Source organism: Crocodylus porosus, unplaced genomic scaffold (genome assembly GCF_001723895.1).
Source record: "Crocodylus porosus isolate Cpor-Errol unplaced genomic scaffold, CroPor_comp1, whole genome shotgun sequence".
Lineage (NCBI taxonomy): Eukaryota > Metazoa > Chordata > Crocodylia > Crocodylidae > Crocodylus > Crocodylus porosus.
Genome location: NW_017728948.1, coordinates 76458040 through 76482507, shown reverse-complemented (window position 1 = coordinate 76482507; position 24468 = coordinate 76458040). Strand labels below are relative to the sequence as shown.

At 44.0% G+C, this 24468-nt stretch overlaps 1 protein-coding gene and 2 long non-coding RNA genes across 7 annotated transcripts in view; 2 read left to right on the top strand and 1 right to left on the bottom strand.

Moving 5' to 3' along the window:
- AFF1 (AF4/FMR2 family member 1) overlaps nt 1-24468 on the top strand; it is a 207482-nt gene that overhangs the window by 105985 nt on the left and 77029 nt on the right. The gene's annotated exons all lie outside the window — the stretch shown is intronic.
- LOC109322028 lies at nt 10376-11546 on the top strand. Its single transcript, XR_002104285.1, has 2 exons — nt 10376-10959; nt 11154-11546. It is a non-coding gene; the product is annotated as an uncharacterized LOC109322028 (long non-coding RNA).
- Nucleotides 14318-21762, bottom strand: LOC109322027. The gene is made up of 3 exons (XR_002104284.1): nt 21545-21762; nt 19366-19369; nt 14318-14329 (listed from the first exon to the last, which is right to left on the bottom strand). It is a non-coding gene; the product is annotated as an uncharacterized LOC109322027 (long non-coding RNA).

Genomic DNA, 24468 nt, shown 5'->3' with positions numbered 1-24468 from the left:
GAAGGGGGCTGAGGGGGACCCTTGCATGTTTGGCAGTGGACCCAAATGTGGGTCCACCACCAAACATTCAGGGGGGAACCGCCGCGCTCCTGTGGGACGCTCCATCTGCCCCACCATCTCAGTGTTCACAACCCGCACCTGGTACCTCAAGTTATGTAGAAAAAACATTTATAGCTGTGTCTATGGCCAAATTGCTGATTCTCCACATCAGCATCAACTCTTCAGATTTGGATTCAGCCAAATCGAATTGGGGCAGTGGTCCGAATCAACAAATTGAATCACTATCCCTGATTCGAGCCAAATCTGAATTGAATACGGCCCGTTTCGCACACCCCTATTGCATATGAGCAAACCAAAATGTGTTTGGCGTTGGTACACAAGATTGCATATAAGGCAATGGTAGAACAAGACCTCAGCTGTGCAAATTAACAGTAAATAAAGTGAGATTCCAAAATCAAAAATCTTTTAAGACAAGACCAGTGAAGGTTGCAGATGGTGTAGAAATCTACCACAATCACCATCCTCTAATGTTTAATGTGCACAGGCAAAATTGGAACCCTTCTGATCCAGTGCCAGAAACACGGAGAGTCCTTCTGTTTATTCTTAGAATCAGTCAAGCATTAGATGCAAGACGCTCACTAGACAGATAAGACCAGTTCCTATTCTACTTGAGGCACGTAAGTACAATCCTGTTCCACCCTGCTCAAGTCCCTGAAAAACTGTTGATAAAAAAGGCGGGTGGGTCCTCCTCCTCTTTGCTGCTTTTTTATGACTTAACGCTAAGATAATAACATGTTACAGCAGTGGATGCATTAATGGATCCAAACAGGGTGAAGTACTAGGTCCATGTAATGCCTAATAAGTGGAATAAGATTTGGCTGCTTGCACTCATCACTGTTTCCACTGATGTCACTGGAGAAGGGCCCACTCATATCCATGTTAGTGGCCTAAAAACTGCACACAGTAAAAATCCTTACCAACTCTTTTTACTTATAGCCAATATACCTCCCTCTTCCCTGCCAAACTGAATTCAGCTATATGGAAAGTTTGCAGGAATTTTTGAGCTAGGAGGAGGTGGAAATACTTATGCACAAGTCAAATGCAGGTAAAGCTTTTTTTTAAATGACCTTTAATATAAAAGACAAGTTTGAATTCCTTCCACCTGAGTGCAGCCTTAACTGAGGCAGAAACATTAATGAGACCCAATACTATAATGAGGTATTAATAAAACTGCTGTTGCAGAAATGTATGGAGAGAGACTTTGTGATGTGGACTTTGTATTCTTCTACTAAGGCACTGTGTCTGTGCAAGGATTTCAGCTGTGTTTAACATAGGGTCTTGGAGAGGGGTGGGAGCTTCTTTCCAGTAGTGCTGATTCTTTTGCTGGTGCTGGGTCAATTGTGATTTATTAAAACAATTGAAGTCCTCTAACTGTACCCTTGCTGGTGGCATGATTTCCATACCTCTAGGGAAAGAAAAGGAGCTACTTGGATACACTCTTGAAATTCCAGCTTGAATCCTACTTCTTATTTATGGGCCTTCTCAACCAGAAAGCTGCTGACAAATGCTTACAGAGCTGATTAATAGTTTAAAGATTAAAAGAAGTAAATAGAGGTAGCTTGTCTAAGGATTGGGATTAGGACATAAGTCAGGAAATACTTGAAGGATATAAATACTGAGAAAGGGAGGTGACTGAATATTTAGTATGATTAAAGGGATATAACAAGGTGTACACAGAAAAAAATACTTGGAAGGTAATTTAAGCTAAAAATAGATAAACACTATTTTTATTTGGTTTAATATTGTTTTACCTTGCCTTCCCAAACAGTAAAGTGCAGCTATATACATTTTAATATTTAAAAACATATAGCTACATAGAATATCTACAGAATTTATAGATGCCTTAATTTATGAGACTTGTAACTATAATAGATTTGGGATTCTGTCTGTCTTCTGGTTTTCTGAGCCTTCAGGGTATCATGACTTTAAATTGTTCTCTATATCTATGAGAGCTGAAAACTTTTTATTTTAAAATGAACACTGCGGTTTGGGGGTAATGATATATCTCTGGAAGCTGAAGCTTTAAGAAAAACACCAAGTAATGTCAGAATTGGTAATACTGCAGTTTTATAGGTCTCGTTGTGGCCTAGGTCTAAGTAGACTAAAAGAGCAATACAGGGAATGAGCATCCATTGACTATTAGAAGTGAGACTTGTTTTTGCCACTTATGTTTAAGCCTATTTTGAGGCTAAGCATAAGTCTAGTTTTGACCAGATGTGTTTTTGCTTTGGTGCTAGCTGTATCTATAACACATACATGGTGTATGCATGCCCATTAGTATCAGCTTGTCATGGTAAAATAAGCCCAACCACCTTTTTCTAGCTTTGCTGTATTCTGTTGTATTTATTAGGAAATTGCTACAAATGCAACAACATACATTAAAATAAGGAGGGGGACCATGCGTATGGTGATACCTCCTTCATCAGTTGCCCCAGGTCTTGCACATATGCCTCAAACAGCATGTGCTAGCCCTGCTCCAGGGCTTGCACTGCACATGTGTGGGCTCCTGGTGCTGCATGTAGCACAGGGCGCAGGCTGCATGAAGCACCCCAGACCAGGCTGGTCCTGCATGCTGACCCTAGGCAGGTCTGGATGAGGCCCCAGAGCCAGTCATATGTGCCCCAGACCATGTTATGTGCAGTGTACAGAGTTCTGGGGCCAGTGCATGCTCCATGTGGTATGTGGGGTCAGTCCAGAAACCTACGGGCCAGATCCAGTTGTATGTTTGAGACCCCTGCTGTACGTGGTTTGAGAGCTTGTTTGACAATTTTTACCACAAGGTATATATAAATTGTTTTTGATATTGGTGGATTATTTCAAAACAGGCTGCTCCAGCCTTCATTATGGCCGCTGCTATTGACTGTTTGTTTAAAGCCTCAGGAACAACATTGTAGGTTTTGGTTCCAAGGAGAATTGTGGGATAGATGGGGATCTATTTTAAGAGGTGTTGAAGGGTTGTCTTTCCTATATTTATAATATCACTAACCCTCAGTGTTTGAAGCACATGCATCAGGTTCCCCCAAAAACATGAAATTGGCTTGAACATCCTATGTGTGCATACAGGCAGCCCTTGACCCTAGGACTCTTTGAGTTATGACAAACAGCATTTACAACATATGTAAATTGACACCCTGTTTCAATGTTCTGATGTGGGTTTCGCCTTTATGACACTCGACACAGCTACGTCCAGCTGGTAAGTCTGTTGCAGTGGGGGAGAGGGAAGGGGCATGGGGGGGGAAGATCAGTGCCCCCACAGCAAGGGAAGAATTGCAGCCAGGGCTGGGAGCGCGGCTGGGGGGAAGCTGCCCAGCTGGAGTGAGGTGTGCAGGGAGGAGGTGTGGTGGCTCCCGCCACTATGCATTACTGCTCCCGGGGGAAGGGGGAGGATGTGTCCATGGATCTGCGAGGGGTGGGGCTGCATTGCACTGTGCCCCAGGTGGGTGCAGCAGCACTGGGAGCAGGGGCTATGCCCTGCTGCCACTTGCCCACCAGGGCAGGGTCGAGCAAAGCTGTGGCTTGTCTGGAAGGCTGGGGCAGCTCCCACTGCTGTTCACTGCTTGTCTGAGGCAGCTCAACATCTCTGCCCCGCACACCCCCACCCTGGCTGGGCAAGCAGTGGCAGGGCACAGCCCCTGCTCCCAGCACTGCTGAACCCGCCTGAGGCACAGTACAATGCAGCCCTGACCCTGCCTGCCCCCCCGCAGATCTGGGAACACATGCCCCCCGCCCTCCAGGACTGGCAGCACATAGTGGTGGGAGCTGCCCCATCCCCTCCCCAAGTCCCACCCCCTTCCACCCTAGCGGGGTATCCCCTGTCCCAGCCCCAGCCTCAATCCCTCCCTTGCTAACCCAATGCCCCTTCCCTCCCCAACAGACTTACCAGCTAGGCGCAACTGTTAGGCATGGTAAAGGAACCAATCCCCCATTTATAACGTTCTTATGGGAAAATTGGTTCTGAGTTATGACGTTTTGACTTACGATACGGTTTTCAGGAACCAGTTGTGTCGTAAGTCTGTGGACTGCTTGTACCTGTTATCCCCCTACTGTTTTCTGACACTGAGGAGATAAACTCATGCTTTCAGGCTTTTTATTCTCAACCATAAGGACTAGAAATATATTTATATAATGAAATCAGAGATTCTTATGTAATAATGTAGCTGCAAGAGCTTGGTTTCATAGCTAAGCAAAATACAAAGTATGGTAAGACTCTTGATCATGTTGCAATATTGTATTTATCTGTCTGCTCCATCAGCATTTTATGTTCTTGCTGTTTTGGGAGGTTAACTAGAATAGCAGTTGAGTCTGGCTCATTTGAATACTCCATGTAAATTTCTGGCTCTTTCCAGAGTATTTTGGGGGCAGTATTTTTCTGGCCAATAAGGCATTCAGCATGATGCAGCACAGGTAAATGGTATCTGTATGTGTTAGTGGCAGAATCCAATCATGGTCCTCAATTAAGCTAAATTTAATATTTAGCTGGTTTTACCAAATAAATGGTTTTCTTTAGACTTTGTTGGTTTGGTTTTTTTGTTGTTGTTTTGGGTTTGTTTGATTTTTTTGAGCTCTGGAACAGGAAACCCTTCTAACTTTTATGTCAAACTCCTAACTTGAAAGAATGGGAAGAGGTAGGGAAGGGCAGTCAGAGGAGGAGCTATGAAGTCTGCAAAAGGCAACAACATGGCCTGAAAGATAATTTTGGAAGTTCCCTTACATTGTGTTAAATCTAGGTAGGAGACTCCTCAAAATAAAAAATAGTGGATATACTGGCCCAAAAATGGATGCATAAATTTGGGCTTCTGAATCTTAATTAAGTGTCTGAAATAAACTGCCTGACTTAAAAAAAAAACAAACCCTCACACTGGGATCAGCTGTAACATATAAGCCTAACTTAAGGCACTATCTTTTTAATATATGTTGGCCATTCTCTCTGTCTTGGGTAATCTGACAGCCCTAACGGAGTTTTTAAATTTGCAGAGTTGAGAGCCAAAAAACCAATTCTAAAAGAACAGCTTTAGAATAACGGTATATCATTAAAACGATAGTATTGTTGAATGAAAAGCATGTAAATATTTTTTTTTTATGAAACAGATGGTATGCATTTAGCTTTAACAGCTTTATGTTAAATAGTAAGAATTTTTTTGCTAGAATTGTGTTATGACAGCCTAGCCTCAGTACTTCATCTGTGCAATGGGGGTAAGTACCACCCTTGGTCTCACATGGGTGTTTTGAAGATTAATGTGTGTGAAGCACTGGGATGCTATAATTATGAGGATCACAGACAAGTCCCATGAGGAAGCTGATTGTTCTGTTTTCAGAGCGTGGTTTGAATAATGTGCAGTAAATAAGGCAAGAGGCCACACACTGAACAATGAGGAGACAACAGATGACTGAATAGTTGCTGACAGTTCCGTCCCTTCTGTGCACTGAATGAGGCAGGGATCCTCTTGTGTGGGGGAAGTGAGGGGGCCAACAATTTGAAGGCCTGAAATTAAAGATGCATTATAATACTTACACCCAAGAAGGCTAAAATAATGCCATATGGGCAACCTCAGTTTTGATATTTTCTGACTTTTGAGCATATGATGCAGGAAGGGATATGCATGCATGTGTGCAAGATGTGTGGGTTGTGTGTTTGATGTAAAAATATCATATCATGTTCAGTAGTCTGCAGATCAGTAGCCTGTAGCATTTTGCTGAAAATAGGTTTGTTTGAATCCTCGCTGCTAATGTCCTGAGTTCAGTGTGTTTAGGGATTTTTAGCAATGCCGTTTAACACTGTGTATGAGGGTTAGGGGGTCGCAAGAGTGGATTTTATTAAGAACTATCCAATTACCTGTTGAGAATGATGGGGGGGGCTGGAATGGAGTGCCGCCACCTAACGTCCCACGCTGCCACTGCTCTGTCTCTTGCAGGGAGTGGGGTGGGGGAGCTGAGGCCAGTGGTGCTGGCCTTGGCTCCCCCATCCTCTGTCCACTCCTTGGTGCAGCTTTGGAATCATGGCAGTGCTCCCCCACGCATGGAGCACTCTGATTGGCTGTTTCCAATCAGAATAAAGCGTTATGGACAGACTTAGGCTCTTATAATATTAAAATATTTGGTGAAGATTTTGTCTACAGTTGTTTTTGCAGTAACCTAACAGAGCTGACAAGCTTTTTTGCTGAAACTTGTAACCTTTGATGAGGTCTGCTGAAAAGCCCACTTTCTGTGGGCCTAATTCTGCACTACCTTACAAACCTTTTATGTAAGGGTGACTCCAACTGACTGATGTTTCTCAAAGTCCTTGGGAAGGACTTTGTGTTGGATGCTTTCAATTTTTTGGCTATTCCAACAGATTTCCCTGCAGTGATGGCAGGCAAAGGTTTACAGTAGTTAACCTCCATTGGCATGACATTAGAAGTGTAAACTTTGGAATTTTTGCCCACTGTTTTAGAGAAGGTTATAATCTCAGTAGGGGGACCTGATGGAGGAGGTTCCGCTATGAATAGTGTCACCTTGCATAATCTTTTAATTGAAAACTAAACTTTTGTCAAACTGATTCTATCACAGCTGTGAGACCAGGTTCAGTCCTCTTTTTATCTTTTAGAAAAATCCATGTATTTTTAATTGAATGAAAAATGTTAATGCTTTTTCTCAGAACTGGAAGAACCCACACACAGTATTTAAGTGCAATAACTCAAAAACTGTTTTGTCAGCTAATTTTGAAGTTTATCCCGACAGATTTTCTTCCCTAAGAGCAGCCTATACAGCAAACTACTTTGTTTTTCACACTTGAAAAAAGACAAAAGATAGCCTAGGAGTCTCCAAAATTGTATACATATAGTGTTGCAAATCATAATAGAATGGAACTAGCTTAAATAGTTTTACCCTTAAATGTTGATTCAGTACTGCAGTTTAAATATTGTTTTGAAAACAAATGGACATAGTGTAGTAAATATCAGGAATGGGTTAACTTAATTTTATTTTCATTTTTCATAAACTGCAGTGGCTTATAAACTGCTTATTTTCATTTTTCATAAACTGCACAAAATTAAGTGCTGTTACTTAGAGCCTGTAATAATTGCCTAAAAATCCCCTTAATAAATTGTTTGGCATTTCAGAGTTTGCCCCCAAAATCATTACAATTTCTAATGAGACACGTTTCATACTGCTAATTTCATTACTATTAATGCACACCATGACTAATATGAAAAAATATGTAAACTGAAAATCAGCATGAAAGCCTGAAAAAGGCCAGGCGCAGATGACAGTCAAATATTCCAACGAGGCAACTTCAGAACAAACACTGAAGGCAGCAAGATGTGGCAGACAATATGCATGTTAATGAGCTCAAAACAAAACCCAGCAATGGGACAGCCTCTTGCTGCCTGCATGGGTGACTGCTGCCTTAGTTGGGGGGCCACGTGCCCCCCTAGCGACCAGTCAGTGACCGGGGGGGGAGGGTGCCTCCCCAGAGCTGAGCCCACCAACCAGGGTGGGGGTCCCCCTGCAGCTGATTGTGAGAAGGGTGATTGCTGCGGCTGCTCCTGGAAGTGGTTGTGGCCACTTCTGGGAGCACCACGGTGCTCCACTCCTTGGGCGGTGCTTGCAGTAGGGACATCTGCACTCCCACCTGTCCCCCCTGCCCAAGCACAGCTGGTCAGGGAGTGTACCGACATGCTCGGGGTGCATGTGCACCCCCTACACATTGCCACTGGCTGCCTGATTCAGAAGTTAAAGCAGACATCTCTCTTGGAGGAGGAGGTGGCAGTGGCCCCAAATGTCCATGTTTTGTTCACTGCCAGGCTTTGTCTTTCTGGAGTTTTAAAGCTTTTTAATAGCAAAAAGGATAAAGGCCCTCTTAAAAAAACTGAAAGCAGAGTTCTTGGACCAAAATTTACCAGACCCAGGAGGTCTGTAATGCAATGAGTAATGGACAGGCCACTGTCAGACTTTTTAGACAGAGAAGCTATAGGTTTTTTATGTAAAGTTAGTATTACAAAATGTGGCTGCTTTCTCACTAAATAAATAGTTTAAAAAAATAGCGTGGGTCTTACTAAGTACTACCAAATTTGCCCATCAAGAATGATGGGGGTTGGGCAGGGACGGAGCACTGCCACCCACCGCCCCGTGCTGCTGGACAACCAATCAGATAATCAGAGTGCTTCAAGAGCATTATGGACAGACAGACAGACTAAGCCCTTTATTATATTATGTATAATTTACATTGAGTGTTTTAGTCCTTCAAGGTTGGAAGGTAAGAAGAAAACCTGCTGCCTTTGTGTCACTGACATAACTTAGCATTTTCTTTTCTCCAAATCAAAACTGCTGTGGTTAGAGCACACAAGGTTCTTTGGGGAAATCTGATATTTTTTTATTATACCAACTCAAATACCTTAAAAGCTGTGCTATCTGGCACTTTACTAACAGGCATGCTCTATTAACTGGCATGTTGATCGATGCAGAAAAAGTGAAACTGGAAGTCCCACTGTGGCACTTCCAGTTTCACCGAATCCCACTGCCTGGGTAAAGCACCCTGCACAGGGCCCCCCTCTCTGTCCCCCGGCACACATTGATACGGGAATAGTAAACTTTTAATTAAAATTCCCTCCTTGCTACTCATCATTTCTGTTCAGGCCCCCCTCCCTGTCCCCTAGCACACTGACGCACCGGACATGGTGGGAGGGGTGGCAGCCCAAATGGGCACCTCTCGGATAACCAGCAATTTTGATTAACTGGCGCTCCACATTCCCCATGGATGCCAGATAACACAGCTTGCTGTAGTCAGAAAAATTCTTCTTTGCAAGTTTTTGGGTATCAACACCCTTGGTTAGAGCATAGGGTTTCAAAAGATCTTGCAGGATTCCTGCCTCTCTTACCTCTTGACACCTGTGGTATCTGACAGAGGAAGAAAGCCTAAACATGCTCAGTGGAAATTACAAATCAGGGGCGGGGTTTTGGTTTTTGTTTAAATATATAACTGATGTTGGTTGTTAAACAAGCCTAAAAGGGACAGTTGAACATATCTGCTTTGCAAGGTGGACTGTGTCACTTGGTGCCAGCCATCTGGCAGTGAAAAGGCAAGCTCAAAATTTTGAGTATTAGTCAGTTGAGAAGAAAGTTGTTAATTCCTAACTAACAGAACATACTATTCCTTCCCAAAGTAATTTTTCCCTATAGATGTCAGCTTCTTGCAACATAATATTCGCTAAGCATGCATCAGCACTTCCTCTGTAAACATCCATTAACAACCAAGATGGCATTTTTATCACAGGGTTTTATAATGTGGCATAAAATGTCTAAAGCTGGAACAGTTGTTTATTTTTTGTAGGTATTAAGTTTTGAGTTTAAAGTCATATAAATAAAGAACTCATTTTTAATGCAAAATTTTGGCCCATATTTTTAATATAGACTAAGTGTTTGTCTAATTTTGGCAGAATTCAGCCTTTCTTTTTAACAATGCTTTACTACCATTAATAATTCTTCTACCATCATAGGGACTTATTCACCAAAGCCTTTGTGATAGCTTGTTTTTTCTTTCGTTCTTTTTTAATCTGTTTGTTAACCACTTTGCAGGAAAAAAAGAAAAGAAAAAAGAAATCCATCAAAACCAAAGAAAAAGGAAAACATGCATTTTTAATAGGTTCTTAGAAACTGCATATGCTGTGTTTAACATACATTCCTCCTGCTAGCATTTTGCTAATTACATTTTAATAATCTGGTTCCAGCTTGTAACAATGCTACATCTCAATCTGGGAACCCAAAATTCTCTCATCCCCCTACTCCGACCCCCAACCTACTAAATTTCCCAATGCAATTACACAAATGCAACCCAAAACCTTTATTGCAATGCAATAAATCTGTGACTAGGGTAGGAGAAGGGTGAATTTAAATTGGATTTAATTAAGAGTGCAGGTTTTGATGGTGACACAAAGGCACAAAAAATATCATTTTTAATGTGCGTCTTTCCAGACATGTTGATTCTAGGAAATGAAGGGCCATGATGCTATTTCCACTCTGAGAGAGAATTTCAGTCTCCTTTTGCTTTGGTCAGGATTCACTATTGATTGTGCAGTTGTACTTGAGGCTGCAATAAGGTTAGTGGTCAATTGCACTATATACTTTACCAATGTATTTGATGTCAGAGCTTATTTTCTGTGGATTTTGGAGGGTCAGGAATAGAAAAAAAATCATAGCAGCTGCTGCTTATAAACTCATCAACCCATATTTTTACTACCTTGTTTTCCTCCTGTTTCATACACATGTACACAATATCTTGTGAGAAATAGATGCCAGTCCCAGTGGAAGTGGTGAATTAAAGGGCCTTTTGGAGAAAAAAAATGAAGCCAAAGCATACAGGTGTAAATATGTAAATAGAAAAAGCTACTTATTATACGTGGTTTAATAGGCATTTCCCACTGGGCACGAAGGTTTCTTTTCCACACACTTCTGCCCTCGTACCTTCCCTTTGGGAAGAGCCAGAGCTTTTGTACAGATTGGAAGTAAATTAGTAATGAAACACTGAAGCAAACACACAAGCTTGTAGGAAACATCTTCTACCAGCTTGTTTTTGTAGGATTTAAAACTCTCCACACAGTCCTTTGCACAAGTCAAAACTGCCAAAGGGACAGATGTTGCCGATTTCAAATGTACAGGGGGAAGGCAGATATTGCTAAGCAACCATGTACTTGAGAGAGCGTTTTTAGGAGAGGAGCCAAGGGAGTTATGCCTGGGAGCACTCACGGCTTCTCATGGCTCAGTGCAAGGGAAGAGATTAAAAGTTCTTTCCTGTCAGGGCTACTACTTCAGCCGCCAGCACAAAAGACACTAACCCATTGACACTGATTAGGGTTGACAAGGGAATGTATGAAAACAGGAAATCTCTCTTGCCATGTAGGAAGACAATAAGACATGTTCACAGAGGTAAGTGTACCACACGTACATGATTCGGTATTAACCTGCTTCTTGGGTAATTTAAGGTGTTTACTTGGAGGGAGGAGGGAAGCAGGGCAGATTGCTGCAAGCAATACAGTGTGGGAGGCCTTAACTGGAATTGGTTGTCTCATTTGCTTTAGGTAAATAGATAAGAGAAGGACTTGTGGTTTTATTTTTAACAGAAGGCTTTCATTTAAAGGCTCCCTCACTGCAAAAAAGAAGAAAAAAAAAGAAATCAAGTCAGCTCTTGGAGCTGCCAAAGAACAAAAGAACTTGTAAACAAGACAAGCCTTAATGTCAGATATAGCTTTGTCCCCTTCCCCCTTCCCACCCTAGGACACTTCTTGGATAATTAACAGGGTTGTGTCCTATTTCTGTACTTGTCTTGGATGCCAGTGGAGATGCTTCTGAAAAGATTGAAGCTGAGTTTTTTGAAGGTCCTCCCCTCACACACACACACACTTTTTTTGGTGAGAAAGTACTTCTGCAAAATATGAGAACACTCTTTTCTCATGCACATCAAAATGGTATCTTTCTATGGTAGTGTTTTATTAAATCTGATCTCAGCTTCTGGAGCTTGTTTTTTCCTCCTGGTCTTCATTCTTGTAATTTGATGCATTAAAGAACGTGGGTAGGAGGATTTATATTTTGTTTTCCTGCTTAATAGGATGCTTAGTGGTTGTCACTTAGCCACATCTTAAGTGAAATGTTACAGATTAAAGATGCTCTATAAATATATGCACTGTCAAGACAGTGCTGCAGGTGATAACTGTTGTGTGCCTTTTTTTAATGTTTGCTGTTATGCTACTTCTAACACTGTTTCCCTGCCCTATGCCATCTGCTACAATAGTACATCACTACAATGACCCCCTGTTACCCTGGTGAAAGGGATCTGGATGTTAAGGTGGTGAAGAGGGGAAGACAGGATGTATACTTTTGTTTTGAATTTGGGGACCTTCTGAGAGCAAACTAGTCCAATGCCACTGAGCTGATCTGGGTAGTTTGCCTATAAGTTGAAGACTGCTGAAGGTCACCATAGTTGCAGCGAAATAAACACTGTGTATTTAAGACAATAATATTTGTAGTTTATATGTGCTAAAATGTACCATTTCATTTCTTTTATTTCAAGATGGAACTTTACCACTGCTAAGGGTTGGGGAGGAATTATTCCTTCCATGGGTAGCATTATAAAGTTGGCCAGCTGCACCATGGAGACTTGTCACCTTCTGCAGTGTCAGAGGTTGTCTGCTTCCAGGGTTGATGATCCAGGTTAGATGATCTTACAGCCACTCCTGTGTTTCCCACTGTGCTGACTGAGGCTGTCCTATAGTCCTGAAATTTGAATATGCAGATATATTCCTTTCTGAAATAATACCCAGATGGGTATTCCTAACGGCATTCATATTAGGAGAGCTCTTTGCCCTGGAGTCACCTCACTCTGTATGGCTTGTTTGTTTTTCCCTTAGTTATGCCTCTCATTTTTGCTAGACAAATTAAATGGCCTGTTTTATTATGTAATCATTCCCTACCTTTAGGTTGCACAACCTTAGTACTTGATTTTCACTGATGATTAATTATAATGCTGTGTAAATTCCCTTCTGAAGCCCTTCCACCCTAAGCTTTTCTTCTCAAGAAAAGGGGCTTGGCTTATCCATTTTATAATAATACTAATTAACGTTTATGAGCAAGAGCCAGACTGCTGGTGTTTGATCTTTTTAGTAACTAGGGATTCTGATTCTGGAGTTGAAAGCCAAAGAGGCTTTTCTTGCCTCTTGGAACTTTTGCCCTTGACTTCTAGCGCACTGATTTTCTTCCATTAGCTGCATTATAAAAATACTTCATATTATTGTGAAACTTGTAAGATTCCCCATTAACCTTCACTAGGGACTCGGGTGCTCTTTTACCTGCACTCAGGTGTAACAAATGCTGCTGGATGTGGTCTTGGCAGCACATCATGACATGAGACTGGTTTCTTGGAACATACTGCACCCTGTGCAAAATGCACCAGTGAATTTTCTAGTGATTTGTGCTGTTCCAAGAGGCTGTGAAAGGAGACTTTGCAGTTGGCCTTAGCTGTTCTACATTTACTGAAGCACACAAAACAAACTAAATACAACAGTGGTTGGGTGTTACCCTTAATCATACATTTTTCCCTTTATTTTTTACTCTTACAAGACCTTTCCTAAATCTTTCAAAGGAAAAATAAACAAACCTCTCAGTGTTTTTCTAGGCTGGTAAGAGCAAGTAGATCAATAGCTTGCAGCTTACAAGATGATTTTTAACTGATTTTTCAGCTGTAACAATAATAAATAATGAGGCTTCTCCCAGGCATGGATGGTCTTTCTGCATTACCAATATAAATTGTAGTTTGAGAGGTTTAAAATAAAATTATCCAAATGTGCATTTTGCTTAATAAGCAGATAAGCATAACTCTCATTACTATCGACTCAGCGTTGAAGAACCTGTTTTTAAAGTTTTAAATATTGTTTCTTTTATCACTTTAAGTTAGTCTATAACAGGGGAGCTTAACCTCAGGCCAGGAAGCCAAATCCAGTCTGCAGAGCCATGGCATCCAGCCAGTGGGGCTCCCCAGAGAGCAGGGGAGCAGTGGCAATTCATACCACCAAACTGCCAAGCTCTGTGGTGGGTCAGGGCCAGACCATGCCCCCACCCCTTCCCCCACAGCCAGATTGGACCTGGGTTATGCCCTCTTTCCCCTGCTCCATGCTGCTGGGTTGGGACCAGGCCATGCCCCCTTCCTCCTGCATTGGCCAGATTGGGGCTGGGCCATACTCCCTCTCCCCTGTGGGCCAGATTGGGACAAGGCCAAACCCCCTTCTCCTACGCAGCTGGATCAGAGCCAGGCTGCCCGCCACCTTGCTCTGCCTGGCTGGGCAGGGCTTTGCCATGCCTGCTCCCGACATTGGATCAGAGCCATGGGCTGTATGCAGCCCTTGAGCAGATTGGGCACCGTACATCCAGCCTGCCAGGCAAAAAAGGTTGACCACCAGCCATCTAAGGTGCAAATCTACCCTGCCTTCTACTTGATTTTAAACTATCATAGCAGACTGTTTTTCTGCTATCACCTCCCATTTCCCTTTATTTATAACCATGGCACAGTGTAGGATGTTGTTGAGTTGCTGTGTCATTTGCCACACGGTAATTTTGTCACATACCCATGAGCCCCCAAATAAGATGCATGCTTTTATTTTTGGAAGGCAGAGTGTAGCAAAAAGATATTTCCATGGTCATGATGGAGAAAATTGCTTGCATGCAGCAGCTCACTTATTCCCCAGCTAGCTCAATGGCTCTTCAGGCAGAAGCCACTGCCTCTACTGCTTGCTGTCACAGAGAGAAACTGCAGTCATTTTGGCAGTCAATACAGCACAATGTTTCCCTGCTTCTTCTCTTCCTACATCAGTCTTGTTCAACATACAGCCTGCAGGCTACCATGCGGCCCGCCAAGCCATTTTCTTGGGCCCAGGGTCCCTTGCTCTGGACAGACGAGGAGTCCTGGCACCTGTTCTGCGCTCTATGGTGGCAGCGAAGCAGCGGCGAGGTGGGCAGGGCTGGCCCATAGACCCCAGCTGGCAGCGAGGGGAGGGGAGCTGCTTACCCCTGTGGGGCCGGGCTCATCACGTGAGCAGAGTCCCGCCGCCGCTACCCTGAGGACTGTGTGGCGCAGGGCTGCCTCAGCTGCACCTGACGGGATGAGCTGGGGACAGTGCCTACTACTTCTCTGGTTCTGCCTCTTGCCTCCGGTGTCCAGCTCGCCTCCTGGGACCCGCGTGCCGCTGAAGCTGGATTCCTACATGCTGCTTGGGACGGGAGGAGCCCAGCCAGGTCGGCACTGGCCAGCAGAGGTGAAGTCGTGTGCCGCTCAGGACTCACCAGTGCAGTCAGAGGGAAAATGCAGCTAAGCCCCTGTTGCTTCGGCCAGGCTCGTCCCGTCCCGAGCGGCTCTGCTGCCGTTTCTGCTAGCTGGTGCAGACCTGGCTGGGCTCCTCCTGTCCCCAGCAGCTTGTGGGAAGCTGGCTGCAGCTGCATGCCACTTTTCCTGGCCGTTGCTGACCCAGCTGGGTCCATCCCAACCAGAGCAGCATGCAGCTGAAGTCGGCTTCTCACAAGCTGTTGGGGGATGGGAGGAGCCCAGCTGGGTCTGCACTGGCCAGCAGAAGCGGCGGAGGAGCCGTGCACCACTCGGGAAGGAATGGGATGAGCCTGGCGGGCAGGGGCTCAGCCGCATTTTCCCCCTGCCTGTACTGGTTAGTCCTGAGTGACACACATCTCCACTGCCGCTTCTGCTGGCTAGAGCTGACCTGACCAGCCTTCTCCCATCCCCAGCAGCATGTGGGAAGCCAGCTTCAGCTCCATGCTGCTTTTCCTGGCTGGTGCTGACCCAGCTGGGCCCATTCCATCCAGGACAGCATGTGGCTGAAGCTGGCTTCCCACGTGCTCCCGGGGACACCCGGCTGGGTTGGCACTGGCCAGCAGAAGCAGCAGTGGAGCCTCCTGCCTTTTGGGGCCACCTGGTGCAGGTAGGGGTAAAGTGCAGCAGCATGTGGGGAAGCCACCGCTTGATAGGGGATGGGACGGGCTGGCCAGGCTGCACCAGGGAGGGAAAGCTATGGCTGATCCCCCTGCAGCTGTGCTGTATGCTCCTTTAAGACTGAACAATATGCTCAAGAATAGAGCATGAAAGATCTGGGTTCCAACGTAAATTTGGAGCAGGTAAAAATACTGTCCAGTGTTTGGATTGTGTTTGCTTCTGTTTCTCTTTGTGTTGGATTGGGGATTCAACTTGTTATTACTTGTTAAAGATGTGTTACTAACAAGTTATTAATTCAATAAAAGTAAATCTTCTTGAAGATTATTCTCAAAAATGCCCATATTTTGTTGCTTTGATTAGTTTCCACTCTGGGTGATATCTCTTCCACATTTGATCTGTCGACTTGCATTATGCTTCTTTTATTCATTGAGAAGAGAGTAGAAACGAAAGTGTTTATTTTAGTCAAGTGTTTGGTATTATTTCATTCTTGCTTTTATATCGTTTTTATTTTGGATTTTAAACCACATTTCCAGACCCATTTCCTTGTCACTTCCTGCAACTTCATTGGTGTGAAAGGTCACGTGACATCACTTCCTGCTGCGATACCACTTCCTGTGAGGTCTTTGAATATGGCTTGCCAGCCCACTGGGTAATCAAAAGTTTGTGATCTGGCCCCACATTCAAAAAGGTTGGACACCCCTGTCCTACATCCTTCTATTCAGCTTCCCTAAGACACCCACCCCAATTTTGGAGGGCTGATTTTTAGGGGTGGGGGTGGGGAGGTATATATGGTACTTGAATATAGTACTCATTTTCTTGAAAATGACCTGCTCCGTAGCACGGAAGTGGAAAGGGATCTTGGAGTTTTAGTGGACTCCAAGATGAACATGAGTCATCAGTGTGACAAAGTCATCAGAAAAGCTAACTGCACTTTATCGTGCATCAGCAGATGCATGACAAACAGAACCAAGGAGGTGGTACTTCCCCTCTGTCGGGCGCTGGTTAGACCGCAGTTGGAATACTGCATGCAGTTTTGGGCACCGCACTTCAAGAGGATGTGATAACCTGGAGAGGGTCTAGAGAAGGGCCGCTCGTATGGTTAAGGGCTTGCAGGGCAAGCCCTATGAGGAGAGACTAGGGCATCTGGACCTCTTCAGCCTCCACAAGAGAAGGTTGAGAGGTGACCTTGTGGCTGCCTATAAATTCATCGTGGGGGTGCAGAAGGGAATTGGTGAGGCTTTACTCACCAAGGCGCCCCTGGGGGCCACAAGAAATAATGACCATAAACTAGCAGAGAGCAGGTTTAGACTGGACATTAGGAGGACCTTTGTCACATTTAGAGTGGCCAAGGTCTGGAATGGGCTCCCAAGGGAGGTGGTGCTTTCCCCTACCCTGGGGGTCTTCAAGAGGAAGTTAAATAGACATCTGGCAGGGGTCTTTTGAACCCAGTACTCTTTCCTGTCTATGCAGGGGGTTGGACTCGATGATCTATTGAGGTCCCTTCCAACCCTAACATCTATGAATCTATGACTGTGAGCTTGACTAAGATCAGGACTTCATTTTCTGTAGACACGTTGGAGACCATTTTCACCATGAAGTCCATATAAACAAGGCCAAATGAGAGAGAGGGTGTATGCCTTCTGTTATACACGTGAAGCTGAAGGACTGCAAGACTTCCCAGGCTCATTTGGGAATTTGAGCAGAACCAGGAATTGTTTCCAGGATTCCTGGGCCTTAGTCCGGTGTCATAAACATAGAGGTGTTGTTGCAGTCTGAGGAGGATGCTGTTTCTGTTTGACTTTACCATTCACTTGTGTTCCAGGATTTAAGTTTCATTCTACTCTTATTTTTATTTTAAAGTAAGTCTGTAGCCCTTGTTGATTTAAATTAGGGGTGCACCAATAAAGATTTTTTTGGCTGATACCGATGGCCAATTATTAACTAGCCATATTGGCCAATAGTCAATATGCAGCCCAGCAGCTTGGACAGCAGCATCCAGCTGGTAAGTCTGTATGGGGGAAGGGGCATGTGGGGCACAGATCAGGGTCCCCACGGTGGGGGAGGGAGTGGGCCTTGGGCAGGGGCAGGCACTGCCGAGCCAGGGTGGGGTCCAGGATGGAGCCACAGGCAGCTCATCCAGAGGGCATGGGGGGGAAGCTCCCTCCACTGTACACACCCCCAGGGAAGATATAGGGGGCATGTGCTTCCCCCCCTCCCCAGATTTGTGCATGGGGCGAGGGTGGGCTGCCTGTTCTGGGTTTGGGGCCAGGGGCTGTCCCAGCATGTTCCTGGCAGGGGTGCTAGGCCAAGGCTGTGCTTGGGGCAGGTGGTGGTGGTGCTGAGAGGGGAGAAAACAGGTAGACTATGGCAAATTTTGGGGTGGCTTTAGCCACCCTCCCAGCACTGTTGCCACCTGCTTCCTCCCTCCCCCACCCCAGCCCCCACACTGGGAAGAGGCTGGCGTAGCCCCTGGCCCTGAGCCCACAGTGGGCAGCCCACCCTCTCCCTGTGCACAAATCCAGGGTGCACGTGCCCCCCATGTCTCTTCAGGGGTGTGAGCAGTGGCAAGGAGCTGCTCCCCCTGGACAAGCCACACTTGATTCTGTGCCTGCCCCTGCCTCTGCCCCAGCCCCACTCCATCCCTCACTGTGGGGGCCTTAATCTGCCCCCCCCACACCTTCCCTCCCCCATGCCCTTCTCCTTCCCTCCACAGACTTACCAGTGGATGCTGCTCTCCAAGCTGCTGGGCTGCATTCCTGGCTGTGTGCATGTAGTGGCTGTGTACATGCATACAACATTTAATCAGTGAAATAATCACCCTGCACCCTCCCTCACTGCAGGGGCCTCGATCTGCCCTCCCATAGCCCTTTCCTCTCCCTTTGCCTCTTCCCCCACAGACTTACCTGCTGAGGGGGGTGCATATGCATGCGTGAATTCAACCCCCCCAAATAATTTTTTCTCCCTCTGCTTCTGTACTGCCTGCCCTCACCTCACTCCCTCCTTCACCACAGGGGCCTCAATCTGCACCCCCCAGCCTTAAGAACAAGAAAAAAATATAAAGAGGTACATGAGCTGAAACTTTGAGACTGAAGGGGCACACTTGTTTAAAAAAAAACCCTAGGTTTGTTAGTTATTAAATTGTTAACCACTTTGCTTTTGATTGCTTTAGCAGAAAGTTTAAAATAATGTGCTTCTCCATTCTCATAGGGTGGAATGGGGCAGTCATTGGGGTGGGGTGGGGTGGCATGGAGAAAGTAGTAGATGTAAAACTTGGAAATGAATCCAAACTGCTTAGTTCTGGATTTCAGTTCACTTTTGCTCTTGTTCAAAGGGAAGGCAGAAAGGATTTGTAAGCTTTTCATGCCCTAAATATATTAGGTGTCTCCCCCCTTGCCAGTAAATAATGCATACTTCCTTTTCTCTGTTCCAAATACCCCAGCTCATGCCTGCCTGTTCAGGTTTTTCCAATTTTGCAGTTAACTTGCTAGTAGCAAACCTTAGGGTAACCATCTTTTACACACTGGAAGGTAGAACACATGCCGACCTCCTTTCCCCCAATGGCACGGCCAGTGCAGAGCTGGTGGGGGATGGGTGGGTGCGGGCTACCTGCTGTGGGCTTGGGGCTTCTTGCCCTGCTGTCCTGCCCCCAGGAGCCATGCGCTAGCTGCACTGCCATGGCAAGGCACCCCCGTCCTCCCAGCAGCAGCAAGGGCTACAACTCTGTGCTATTGCTGCCAGGTGGGCAGGGGGCACCTTGCCATGGAGATGTAGCCAGCGCAAGACTCCCAGGGGCAGGACAGCAGGGTGGGGAGCCCTGAGCCTGCAAGTACCCCCACCCTATGCACAAATCTGAGGGGCAAGTGTCCCATCCCCCCTCATTCTTCCCTCCCTGGGAGTGTGTGCAGCAGTGGGGAGCTGTCTTCCCTGGAACTCTGCCAGCCTGCAAGCGGAAGCCCACCTTTCTTGCATTTTTCCACGGTGAATGGAAAACCCAGATCCCTGTATGATACTGGGAATATGGGACAAATGCTGTCCCAGCATCATGCAGCCCAGGGACTTGATGTTTTCATTTCGGGACAGTGCTGCCCAATTAGGGATGTAGGGATGTTCAGTAAATAAATTGAATTTAATATCAAATTACATAACAAGAAGTTCTTTGCAGTTCTCGAGTAGGGTAAGAAGCTTATAGAGGGTATTGCTATGTAATTTAGAGGCTTTTGTTTCACCCTTTTGGACAGATGTTTCATGCACAGACTGTGAGGCCAAGCCTTTTCAAACACATTCTGCTTGACTTGACCTTTTCCTTGACTCTTCCCAGCCTAATGTTTTGTAACTGCATGTGCAAAATTGGCTCAGCTGTTCTTGCTGTATGCACATCTGGGAATCAAGTTTTCATGTTTGTTGACAACTTTTGCTATATCCCCTGGATCTGGCCAGAACTGGAAACTTTCAAATGTAGCTTAGAATCCCTCATTGAGCAAGAGGGAGAAAAGTTTGAGGAAAATTAAGTCATAATTTCTAAAGTTACGATCATTCAATATTGGCAAAAGACACATATTACAGTATTTTTTTCTCCCTGACCCTGAGTTGCTTCTATTTGGGTGGTAGTGGGATGATTTAGCAATACTTGCACTTTTTCCATTTCTCCAAAACAGCAACAAAAAAAAAGACTTTTAAAACCTTAGGGAAAGTTAAACTTCCATTTCAACAAAAGCATTTATGCGTGTGCTTGAGGAACCTTGCTGAATCAGGAGCTAAATGCAAACACTTGTCTTAAGACAGCATTGACGTTTGGAAAAGAAGCATTCAGAAAATTCAGAGTTAGTTCTGTCTTTACAATTTTATGTTTTCTGCAGTTTTGTACAAATGTTATACTTTCTATTCTGAGGTAAGCGCAAACCCTGACATGTTAACTGCTTGCTTTTAAAATCTCTATCATAAAATAAATAGTGCATACAATAGCTTTTCATTTGTACTATGGCAGAAACAGCCACCTATAGGATTTCTTGCTTTTGAGTCTTTGGCTTTTCAACCTTAATGCTACATTAGTGCTACTTTTGTCTCTCTAATCAATTACTTGGAAACTTGTAGTCAAAATCAGTTGCTGTATAGCGATTTGTTTTCCTCCATCGCACAAAAACAGTGTTTTGTTGTAATGTTCCTTCTGGGTCATGTTCTGACTGGCAGTGATTTATGAAGAACTACATGAATTTTATAAATAGAAGTAAAGATGGAGAGTGAGGTGACAGGTTGAAATCTAGTTAAGTCAGTTTTTGGAATCAGCCTGGTTTCCTTTTTAAAATATCAAGGATACACTTTATGTATGCACCCAGTCAGCTCAGTATATTTGTTTTAAGGATAAAAATGCTCAACGTTGAGACGCATTTTGGATCTTCTAACTGTGAATTCTGACTTGCTATGCTGACTTTTATTTGGATGAAAGCAAGGATGCAACTCTTTTTGACTTGGATAAAAATGAACATTTTGCAAAAGAGTAATTTAGCAGGATGCAGTGTTGGAACTTGCTGTGAGGTCCCTGGTCTGCTTCCCCAGAGCCAAGTTTTTTTGGTTGCCATCTTTTGCCTGGATGTTCTGGAAAAATAAAGTTTCTGCAGCACGAATGTTGTGAGTCCTCCTTGTTTCCTTACCCACGTGGCAGAATGTTACCTTCTCCTTTCTTTCTCTGGCAGGATGGCATTTCAATATTAGCCAACTGGTTTTGTGTTTATGGAAACTAAATATTAACCAAAAACATGAAGATATCATGTATTTATTTTCACTGTTCGAGTTCGGTGGACTGGCAGTAATTCCTTGGGTACCTATCCACTGGGACAGCTCCACCAATTGATGCTGAGGGGCAGGACTCTCTGCCAATCAGCACTGAGGGGTGGGGACACCACAAAATTCCTGCAAAATGAGCTCTGCACACCATGAGTGAGACAAAGGGTTTTTCACTACAATTTAAGTAGGTCCCTACTCATTAACTGGGGAAGAGAGAGTTTATTTAAAACTGAGACAGATTACTGGTTTGGGGTGTGGCATGCACAGTAGGGTGCGCTACTACTCAGAGCCACTCACCTCATTGTGCCAGGCCTAAAACCTTGCTTCAGAAGTCTCCCTTGGGTAACCTACAGACAGCTGTCCTGCTTCCTGGAGAACACCTGCAAGCCTGAGATAATGCTGCCACCACCTGGGCACTGGTCTCTGGTAGGTTTTTGTGCAGGGGCACACAGACCCTGTGAGCCTTAGGAGTGCTTTGCCCACAGTAATATTTCTGGGTACTTCTTTCAGCCCAAAGCATCCAAAGTTAGCATCAGGTAAAACTGAGGGAAAATAACAAGACAAACTTAGCTGGCTGAGCTGGGGCTGAAGGCCTCTCTCCTCCCTCCTCAGTAACACAGCAAGGCAAGCTGTAACCCAGTAACTTTATTGATTGGGGTGTGGGGGGGGGGGTAGAATGAGAAAGTCAGAATACACTTTGAGCAAACATAAGCAACTTGAATCTTTCTACATCTGGGTATGTGACCTTTTTAAGAAGTGATTGGGCTAGACATAATTCCTAATTTCTGGTGAGTTTCCAGGTTTTTACTTGGAGAAAATCACCAGGCAGAGTCAGATGCTACTGTAAGCTGGGGTGTATGGATGTGAAGCAGAAGTAAGGAAATCATCTTGTTTTTTTGTAAGGCTTTTTCGGAATACTGTATCTGGTTCCAGGGTTCACACTTAGAGATGTAGAGCAGTGATTCTCAACCAAGGTGCCTTTAAGGAGTGCCATGCAATGTTAGCACTGTTAGGTATGCAAAGATCATTCACAAGGAAAAAGTCAGATATTTCAAATAGGACTCCATATTGTTAAAAACATTCTGACCTATTGTGGTCTCCTTCCATTCTTTGCAACAGAAAAACTGCTCAATTATCTTTTTTCCATAGTCAAAAACTAAGTGGAAACTGAGTTTGCTTTTTCCAAGGGGTGCTTTGAGTCTAATGAGAGGTGCCTTAGATACGAAAAGATTGAGAACACATGATGTAGATATACTGGAGCAAGTTCAAAGAATGGCCCCCAGAATGATCGAGGAGCTAGGCCTATTCTATCACTTTTAAGCTGATTATTCTGGGCTCCTTATTGAAGGTTGAAAAGTGACCCAATCCCTGTATCAGGGATACAGGTTATAGCCGTGTTGGTTTAAAAGTACAAGCAATCAGTATGGTAGAGGAGATATCGTTCATTAGACCAACTAGACAGTTGCAATTAAATTTTCTTTATTTGCAAAAAAAAAAAAAAAAAGCTTCATTTTGGCCATATGCACCTTTCCTTAGGCATAGAATGCAAATATTATAAAGTTTCTCCCAGGTAGAAATGGAAATTCATATTGTACAAGAGGGCTGGAGTGTTATGTAAGTTCTTGCTGAAAAGGGGAAAACAATCTGATGGGGTGAGCCTTGTAAGGTCTGGTGACTGGAAGTTAAATTTAACTCAGCCTTGAAAATCTAGGTTTTAAGTACCAGGAGCAGAATTCCACTGAGTATCACTTGGATGTGGCTTTCTATATACCTACAGTTCTTGCCAAAAATGGCATTAGAAATCATGGTTCCCATACCACCCTTCCCTTCTCTTGCATAGAAACAAGTGACCCCTAGCACAAAACAGAGTATAAGATGCATTCCAGGTTCTGTAGGTACCTCTCAGCTTCATGATTTTTAAGATCAACCATTTTTATAGTCATTTTCTTGCATGGCATTTTATTCATTTAATAGTCTACATATAAAAGCAGTGAGGAATCTACCAACAAAGACTGAATGATATTTAAACATATTGATGTAAGTACACAACTTCAAAAATACTTTAAAATGAAACTGAGAATGGGAATTCACTATTTTTAATTTTTTTTTTAACAAATCTCTCTCCCTATCTCTGAGGGTAGCAAAAATAGCTCAATGCGCACACCATAACTACTTTAGCTAGTGGTGCAGTTGTCTTTTTCTTCCATTACATTGGGAGAAAATATTTCTCCAGAACTTGACTTTGGAATACAGCTGAAATCCATCAGTTCCCAGATACTAGGAAACTAATTTAAAAAACAATTCTAAGTGCTTGTAAATTGTACCTTCTGGGTTAAAGACACATGCTCACATGTGTGCATCAAAAAAAAGGAAAGCGGGGCGGGGAATAGGACTTAATGTGATTAGACAATGACCACAATGGCCTTCCTAATGTATATATTCAGCTGTGAGAGGAAATCTGTGTTTTTGGCAACCAGAGGTCTCATGCGGTATTCAAAAACCTCATATAATTAACTTCGGCTACTTCTGTTTCTCTGAATTTTCCTTTTTAGATGTCACATTTCTCTTGTAACATATCACATGCGACAGATATGATGGTGGGGTGACATCTTGTTTTTTCTTTGGCTTATCCACCATTTCTTCAAGATTTAGTACCTGAATCTTGTAAAACATAGCCACTCCTAAATGAGAGTGCTTTCCTGGATTGGGGCCTTCTTCTCCTTTATTAGATTAATAATGAGATTAAAATCACATATTTTTAATCTCAGTTGTACATTGCACTTTAGAAACCATGGCATTTTGTTTCTCGTAGGCTAACAGGCCAAGCTGAAGTCTACTGAAGTCAGTGGGTGGACTTTTTAATGGTCCTAAATGGGGCAGAGAGAAACAGTTCAAAGACAAAGTGAAAAGGTTTGATCCTATGGACTTGTGGTTTCTCAGCAAAAGAAGGCCAAATAGGTTTTGAAAGATCTGAATGAGAAGCTGCTTGGTGTGGAGGACTAAGATGTCTCTTCCAGATAAAAAGAATGTATGTGAAAGAGAGTACAGAGCAGTTTTTTGCCAATTCTCTTAGTAACTGAGTGGAGTTTTGTTGTTTGTTTGCTTGTTTGCTTGTTTAAAATACATTCAGGTCTTATTTATCAAACTTTAATGAGAACGAAGAAATG